We start from the raw sequence: 7,764 nt of genomic DNA on the forward strand, positions 1-7,764 counted from the left end.
GGTCCTTTTTCATGTGGTTTATGTTTTCCTGGCGGAATACAGACACAGAACAGATAATTATAATGTGAAGCATGTCACCATGGGAAAGCAACAGGCGTTTTGCAGCAGGCTTAGGTAATCAGGAGAGGCTTCCTGGAGGAAGAGATATTTAGGTTAAGGCCAGAAAAATGACTAGAGTTAACCAGACTGTCATGGATGTTGGGGTGCGTCACCTAGCTCCTCCTTAAGGATGGAAACAGTCCTTCCCCTGCTGGCAGTAGCACTGCCTTTTTGATGATTCTCAGCTGAGGTGTTTCCCTAGGAATTGCTCTCTGCTGAAAGAAGCTACCTTGCTCAAGGCTATCTCAATCTCTGGGGGCAGCTGAGGTAAAAGGACTACCTTCATGCAGACATCTCTGAAGGGCCATCTCAGCTCCAGAGTTCCTCAGAAGATCAACTGAGGCTTCAATTGCACCTGCATTGGAGATAAGCTTTTCCTTCTGCCCAATCCTGCTTCCATCCCTATTCACAGGTATTGGTCCTAGGCACACTGCTCAGTAAAAATTCTGCACAAATAAACCATCCCCTCAATGAAGACAAAGAGTGTAGAGAGTTACTAAAAGATGCAACATCCTATCTAAGGCCTAGAGGTGTTGGAGGAGTTTAATTTTTTTTTTTTGAGTTAAATTTTTTATTTTTATTTTTTACAAAGTCTGCAAAGTAGTGAGTGTAGTCAGTAGAAGAGACACAATTCCAAAGAGGGAGTCAAGCTCTTGTCATCTGTGTCAAGAAGATGGAGAGACTGGACTCTATCCCAAGGCCAATGGGAAGCCCTAGAAGGTTATAAATCATGGGTGAGACATGGTCTGGTTTTCTAATCTGTTTTTTAGAAAGATCATTTTGGCCACTGTATGGCACCATTAATTAAAACTCATTACTGACAATCACCATATTTTTTATTAGAATATTGGAGTGACTGGTGACCTCCTTGTGCACTCCACACCTTTACAGAATGAATGGTAAACCATATGTCCCCCAGCAGAATCATGTAATGATCACCCGTACTGTAGCATTATTATTGGACCTTTAAAACTCTGAAGGGATTCAATTATAGTTCTTTGTTGTTTTTTTTTTTAAACCTGATTCACACTGTTTTAGTATTTACTGAGCACCAATGACATGCCAGAAAGCACTGTGCTATTGCTGTGGAAGATCAAAGACAGAAGCTCTCACGAAGAGGGCCATGGCTGTCTCATTCATCACCCTGCCACTGAAGTGCCTGCAAATAGTGAGTGCCCAATAAACAAGCCAACAAACAAAAAATGGAAGGAGTCTCAGAAACATGTGAGAATTACTTAGTCCTCATGAGCACAAAACGGGGATAACAGTTTCTCACTTACCAACATTGTTATGAGAATGGATAGGTAAAATACTTTCTCCAGAAGCTTAAATATAGTAAAAATTGTATTTACTCAAACAGTTCAAATACTGTTTGCTATTCTCAGTATTGATAGAAACAAATCAATGCCTTAAATGATTACAACCAAACTTCTGATATCTATTTCTCTCTTGTTCTCTTTGTCCTGTAATATCACTTCAAAAGAAAAATGTGATTTGCAAACGAAGTTAAAAGATTTAGTCACTCACTGATTTATTCAACAGCTCTTTTTTTGAGGTCATCCAAAATGCCAGGCATGGGTTATGCAGTGGTGAGTCGAACAGACCGTGTCCCTGTTCTTATGGAGCTTATAATCTAGAAGGAGAACATTTAACAAAGAAAATCTCATCAGTTATTACCAAAAAAATCTGTCACTAGATAAAATATTAATAGAAGCTAATTTAGTAATAGAAAGGTAAATCTTCTCTGAAGAAGTAACCTTTAAACTGGGAACTAAGAGTAGGAGTTTCATTAAGAACAGGGAATAAAGCACCCTAGAAAACGGGAAAATCCTGTGCAAAGACCCCGTGGTAGAAAAAAGCTTGGCTTACTGGAAAGATGGAGCGAAAGCCAGCGTGGTAAAGTGAAGGGAGATGAAGCCAGGAAAAAGGCAAGGCAAATCTAGAAGGGTCTTGGTTGTTATGTGGTCTTCTTTTATTCAGACTAAATAGGATACACAAACTGCCTAAAATTTGTTCCTGGATGGATCAGTATGTTTCATGATGTCTGTAAAACAAGGATAGGTAAACTGCAGTCTCAATAGTCACATCTAAGCCTTGGGAAAGTTGATTATTTTCCCCTCTCTGGTTATGGTGATAAATGAAGAGGCATATAGCAAAGGCATGTAGTTGTTTGTTGAGAGTGCTTATAAAAAAATACATTTTTACCCCTAGACAAAATGGAACTATTAGAAAGTCTTTTTTTTCTGCTTACCCCCTTTTCTCTTGATGTGGTTCTTCAAAGGTAAACAACCAGTGGGAGCAGTGGACAATTTAGAACAGAGATGCTGTGGTGGTTTCCCAGGAGACATAGGACAATTCTGGGTGTCATCAGTGTTTGGGTGGTGGCTTACACATTGGATTTGCTCAGAGAGGCCTCCATTTCCCTCTCAGTGATTAGAACAACCTGTGTTCTGGAATACAGTATTTAAACAGCAAGATTGGCATTGCTATCTTCCAGGATGGTGAAGGCTTAATTAACATTTGAAAATGCTTTGAAATCTTTGGATAAAAGTGTTCTGGAAGCATGAAGTGTTATTATCTTTGGAGTGATACAGGTCATGTGACACAGGAAGTGGCTTTGAAGGAAAGGAAAACCTTTCATCAAGCAAACTCCTTGGGGTGGTTTGAGCCTGTTTTGAGTGACTCAACATGCCCGTGTCATCTCTCCCTAGACCGTGAATGAAAGGAATAACTTGGCCTATAGCTTAGCAACTGCCACCGTCATTAACTGAAAGAATTTAGTGAACTTGTACGTGAAACATACTACAAATTACACAGAATCCTAAAGCATATAGCACAGTTGTCCCTTATAAGCACTGAGTAAATATTAGCTGTTACTATGACTGTTCTCCATCAATATAGTTTAAAACCTCTGGACTTGTTTTTTCTGAACTTAATGCCTTTCAACCAGAGTTCAATGTTCTTCAGTGATAAATCAGTCTTACTTTCATTTTAAAGACTTGGTAAAGAGCAAAATAAATGAAGACTGTTATGACTGAGGCCCTAATGTGGGAGCAACAGATAAGCACCTTCATTGCCTAAGACCCTTCCCGGCATGTAACATTAGCTCAAAGCTGGATCCTAAGTCCTTCCCTTTCTCAACAAGAAGGACTCAAAATAGAAACTGGGTTTCCTAACTTCTGATGATTCCTCGGGGTCTTCAGTGGACAGGATTTCAAAGAGAACACTTTAAAGCAGTTCTAATTTATTTAACGGCAAAAGGGAAGAAAGATTTCATCTTCTTCCTTCTATTAACTTATATATCTTCATAATACTTCCTGGATAAGTAGAAGTCAGAACAGGGGTGGAGAGTGAAGAATGGGAATATGGATCATTTGAGAAAAAAAAATATTTTTGAGCAATATATATATATATATCAAATCAAACCTCCCCATGTGTGTTTGTTAAATTAATTTTACTGGCTGGATGCCTAGAAGTTTCTTTTTCTTTAAATGCACACCTGCCTCAAATATAATATTTTGACCAAGGGAAAGGTATTTTGGGAAGTAGTACAGGAGAGAGAGGGAGAGAATAAGAGAAGGCTGTAGGTAAGAGGATATAAACCAAGTAATAATTGAGTAAGGGCCCCAGGGCACGCCGGGATGGTGAGGGCGCCAGGGCATGCTGGGATAGCGAGGCCGTGCAGGGCATGCTGGGAGGGGTTCCGGGACTCTTACCCGCACCCGTGAGTAGGCTCCTCAGAAGTGGCCCAACAGTTCTGTGTGGTCAAGCATGGAGCTGACCTAATTAAAAGCTCATTACACCAGCACATCCCCATTAACAGGCAGACCCACGTGCAAATCCTTCAGAGCAGGAGGCTCCTTCTGTTTCCCAGACAGGATTCCAGCGCCAACCATGGGGCCTGGAAGCTCTGGCCAGTTAAGGGATCGCCACGTCTGTGACCATCAGGTACAGTTCCTTTCTGGCTTGTTTCATATTCTAGTAAATTAGTTTTATTTGCTCTGAAACATTGTAACAAAGAAAGCTCTCCGGTCATCACATGGGTAAAAATAACGAAGGATAAAAGAACAGCGTACTTCACCTAATCAGAAACAAATAACTGAATCTCCCTGGAAAACGAAGACTTTCCTATCCCGCCCTTTTGGTGGGATTTTGAAATTTCCATTCCATAGGCAGACTGCGGGTACTGGCCTTCCTTGCATTGTATTTTGTATAACTGTTGCCCACCCTGACAGAAGATCTCAAAACTTAAGTATAAAGTTGGTAAATGATCCTATTGTTTGGGAGGTGGGGGTGGAGATGGAGTGGGAGCAGAGGGTTTATCTGACCCAAAAAAAAAAAAAAAAAAAGGAAAATGCAACCTAACCAGGCTCAAATTAACTGAAATGGATCAAAGTAAACAGAGACATCTAAAAGCTTTTGTGAGTTAAAAGTGGCTATCTGTTGCAGGTCTTGCCTCATTAACTGCTGATTGAAGCTCTGCTTGGCCCTCTGGGATACCTAACACCCCAGGCCTATCAGGAGAGGAACCCTGGTTAGCCACTTTTGCCTTTCTCTGTGTTGCTTTGCACAGCTCCTTGACCTCAACCTTCATACAAATCCTTTCTACCAGGCAAAGGGAGGAAAGGGTTGTCCTTGAGAATCATGCTGGCACTGTCACTTCTAGCCAATGAGGACTTGTGGGAAAAGAGAAGTGGATGGCAAAGATGTGGTATCTCTGCAGATCTGTATTCTGAAAGGTAGACTTGCAATTCTGACGTTTTAAGTAGAGCCTCTGCACAAGATTATGTCGGGGAAAGAGCCCAGTTTGTTTTTCCCTTAGGTGTTGGTCTCATCTCCATATGTGAATGGTGAAAGGTGACGATTAGACCATATGCTTTAAGATGCAGATATCTCTTGGCTCCCATCATCCCAGCCCTTCAGCAGGTCATTCAGCTGGGACAGGGAGCCAAAACTGAAAGGGTTGTCTAGGGGAGGAAGAGAAAATAGTGGTGGGGGTGAGCTGGGAAGTTGTGGGGGGGGGGGGGGCGGGCAGCAGAGGGGGGGAAGGAGGAGCAGGGCTCTTTTGAGTAGGACCAGATAGGTCTCTGTGTAGAGTAATATTACAGCTCTTTCTCTCATAAACAAGCTGCATGCCTGCTTCTAAAGACCCATCTGGCATAGCTTTGAGAATGGCAATAATTACAAGCTGATGATGGACATGGAAAAAAAGCCCTGCTGAGCTAACTCATAAGGAAGTACAGGCCAGGACTGCAGGGAAATTACAGGCTGAAAACCTTTCTAGTTTAGGCCTTTTGGTGTTCTTAATCACAGACTTTAAATGTTGTAATAAACACTGTTGCATTTTATTGACCAACTCCCATGACAGGCAAATCTTTTTCATTTTATTTTATTTTTACCATTTGCTCTTTGGAAAGCTGCTCAGCAGTGACTGTTTAGGCCATGACAATGGGTCTTTGGTTTTTCTGCTTATAGGAAAATTGGTGATCTTTTTTTAGTTAATGGAAATATATGTATATATACAATTTATTTCCCCTTAAATTGCTGTCTGCATTCTATGGTTCAGATAGACTCTCAGATTCAATACTTGAACTTTAGCTATTTAAGATATGGTCTGGATGTTTGAATAAAGAAAACTTAAGAGATAAAAAGAACAAACTTGGGAAGAATAATCTATAATTCCATACAATCAAATAGCATTTCTTATATAGAAATAAGTAAAAATCCAAGTTAAATAATGTACTGTTAGGTTCTGGCTTTGTTTGTAGAGACGATCCTTATTTCAGGGATGAATTTGATATGGAAAGGATAATCTTTCTTAAAAATTTTAGAACCTAATATTTTACAAGTGGATCTAAGACATTTTGTCCTCTCAAACATTTTAGATCATTCATGGGGTTGCAAAGAGTCGGACACGACTGAGCGACTGAACTGAACTGAACTGAATGGAGCAAATGTTTTCAGGAAATCATCTTAGGAAGAACAAAATAGGAACACTGGAAATTTCCTTTCCTCTGAAACATGATTAACCTTGAAATCTATAGCTTAAAGATCATGGCAAAGGTGGTCTTGAATATAAAACATTATTACCAGTTGCTATTATAATGAGATTTTGATATCTAATGTGGAGTTGATTTTACTTCAACATGTTACCAGTTTCCATGAAAATAATTTGATCTTCATTTTATACATTTTAAAAGCCTGAGGTTAGAAATGGTGAAAGATGGTGTCAATCAGAGTTTTTTAATGATCTGATTAACTTATTATACAAATAAATCTTTGTTGGAAAGATCCCTTTATGGATTTTATAGCAGAGAAGGTAAAGTTTGTTGTTCTTTAAGCACTATGTACTGCATTTGTAACTTATTTTCAAATCCCTTCCTTCTTTGCTATAGTTTCTTATTCATATTCCTTAAAGACTTGTATTTTATTCTTTGTGTTTTGCATATAGCCCTGGCCACCTTGGATGGACTATTTAGTTCTGTCCTTTTGTATTTGATTACTTGTTCAGGGACATAAAGTTTTGAGGTCTATGAAGTTAAAGCTGTGAAATGGTTGTGTAATGGAAATTTACCAATATAAACTCAGGCTCTTGTCCTTTCATAAGCATCGCTTTACCTGAAGCTTCCTTGTCAATGAGAAATTATTTCTTTATGTCTAACTGTCTCTTTTCCTATACAGGCTGGAATTGTTCCTAACAAAAGAAGCATGAATTGGTGGAAAGTATACATTAAATGCAAGACTATTTGTCTAGTTTTCATTAGGTTGCTGAGTGAAAAGCCTTAATTCCTGCCTTTTCCCAAGGTACTCAGATATCCATGAAAGCCCCCTCATCTCGTACTATCATTTCTCTCACTGGGCACAATCCAGCTTTAAAGAATTCAACACTTACTGGTCTTTAGAGAACTGTCAGCAATGACAGCAACCAGGGACGTGACATGTCTTACTGTTTACAAAGGATGAGCGCAACAGGGCCTCTCGGATAACTTGATAAGCCTTGCAACTTCTCTCTCCCTGATTCTGGTCTCTCTGGGCCAGCTGCCTTTTCGAGGCCAGCTAAAGATACAAGTTTCAAAACTTGATCTAAACACTGACAAGGCAGCAGACACAGTGGCAAAGATAAACTAGGGCTGCTCAAGGTTGCTTTGTAAAACTGTAAACAGAAAGAGAAACAAGAAAAATCTCAGTCCCTGATTTCTTAATGCATACAGTTTTCTTATGTACTTAGAGTTTGGTGAAAAAATCCTGAAATAGCAGTAAAGTAAGTTCATGGATTATTATCATGGTCTTGAATATTTAATCTCTTTTTCTCATTTCAACATCTTTCTATCCCTCTAGAAATACCAGACAATGTTGTAATTAAATTAAGTTCAACTTTTATTTCTCACTGTCTTGTTTTTAAGTATTCGGAACATACTCTTCTGTGTAGGGAATCCTGAAATGTCTTAGAAATTATACAAATGCACGTACTTTTCTTCATTCCTACTTTGTGAAGAACTTTCTTAGGAGGAGGGGGATGACCCTGGGAAGTTGAAACTCCTTTCTTCCTTTCCTTTTGCTGCCATTCAGCATTGAACAAATGGAGGAGGAAAGGAAAGTTTCATGTGCTTATGTTGCCCTTGCGTCAATGCTTTTGTTAGGTGGTATATATCCTAATTCCACCAA

Source organism: Dama dama, chromosome 12 (genome assembly GCF_033118175.1).
Source record: "Dama dama isolate Ldn47 chromosome 12, ASM3311817v1, whole genome shotgun sequence".
NCBI classification, from domain to species: domain Eukaryota; kingdom Metazoa; phylum Chordata; class Mammalia; order Artiodactyla; family Cervidae; genus Dama; species Dama dama.